The 1,311-nt window shown below is 36.5% G+C and overlaps 1 non-coding gene across 1 annotated transcript; it reads left to right on the top strand.

Moving 5' to 3' along the window:
- Positions 1–437: 437 nt before the first annotated feature.
- Positions 438–545, top strand: LOC148554332 (small nucleolar RNA R71). The gene has a single exon (XR_015892939.1). It is a non-coding gene; the product is annotated as a small nucleolar RNA R71 (small nucleolar RNA).
- Positions 546–1,311: the final 766 nt, after the last annotated feature.

Here is a 1,311-nt window from a genome sequence, read left to right as displayed (position 1 = left end):
ATTTGGATGATTTCTCCATGATGAGTTATAGGTATTTCCATAAGGTTCACCTAAATAATTTACCTCTGCTATTGCAGGGTTTTCAGGATCATAAGCTTCTTCTTTATAAGAAGCCTCTTGAGTACTGTTGGATGCAGCTTGCATTCCATTCAGACTCTGAGAAATCATATTGACTTGCTGAGTCAATATTTTATTCTGAGCCAATATGGCATTCTGAGTATCAACTTCAAGAACTCCCTTCTTCATAGGCGTCCCATTACTCACAGGATTCCTCTCAGAAGTGTACATGAACTGGTTATTAGCAACCATGTCAATGAGTTCTTGAGCTTCTGCAGGCGTTTTCTTTAGGTGAATGGATCCACCTGCAGAAGTGTCCAGTGACATCTTTATAGCTCAGATAAACCATCATAGAATATATCCAGGATGGTCCATTCTGAAAGCATGTCAGAAGGACACTTTTTGGTCAACTGTTTGTATCTTTCCCAAGCTTCATAGAGGGATTCACCTTCTTTCTGTTTGAAAGTTTGAACATCCACTCTAAGCTTGCTCAGCTTTTGAGGAGGAAAGAACTTGGCTAAGAAAGCTGTGACCAGCTTATCCCAAGAATTCAGGCTATCTTTAGGTTGAGAGTCCAACCAGATTCTAGCTCTGTCTCTTACAGCAAAAGGAAAAAGCATGAGCCTGTAGACTTCAGGATCTACTCCATTAGTCTTAACAGTATCACATATCTGCAAGAATTCAGTTAAGAACTGAAAAGGATCTTCAGATGGAAGTCCATGAAACTTGCAGTTCTGCTGCATCAGAGAAACTAATTGAGGTTTTAGCTCAAAGTTGTTTGCTCCAATGGCAGGAATGGAGATGCTTCTTCCATGTAAATTGGAATTAGGTGTAGTAAAGTCACCAAGCATCCTCCTTGCATTATTATTATTTTTGGCTGCCATCTCCTCTTCTTGTTTGAAAATTCCTAACAGGTGCTTACTGGTTTGTTGTAATTCAGAGTCCTTTCAGGTTCTGGATCTGCTTCAACAAGAATATTCTTGTCTTTGCTCCTACTCATATGAAAAAGAGGAAACAGAAAATAATAATAATAATAATAATAGGGATCCTTTTTACCACAGTATAGAGGTCCCTGTGTGAGTAGAAGAAAAGAAGGAGATGAGAGAGAAAGAGAGTTTTCGAAAATGATTTTTTGAAAAAGAGTTAGTGATTTTCGAAAATGGTTTTTGAAAAATGTTAGTATTTTTTGAAAGTTTTTAAAATCAAAAATAAAAATAAAAATAATTAGTTAATTAAAAAGAAATTTTTGAAAAA

This window comes from Arachis ipaensis, chromosome B7, assembly GCF_059453495.1.
Source record: "Arachis ipaensis isolate K30076 ecotype BB chromosome B7, ASM5945349v1, whole genome shotgun sequence".
In the NCBI taxonomy this organism is placed as follows: domain Eukaryota; kingdom Viridiplantae; phylum Streptophyta; class Magnoliopsida; order Fabales; family Fabaceae; genus Arachis; species Arachis ipaensis.
The sequence above is the reverse complement of the archived record's forward strand: the minus strand, read 5'-3'. Positions and strand labels throughout refer to the sequence as shown.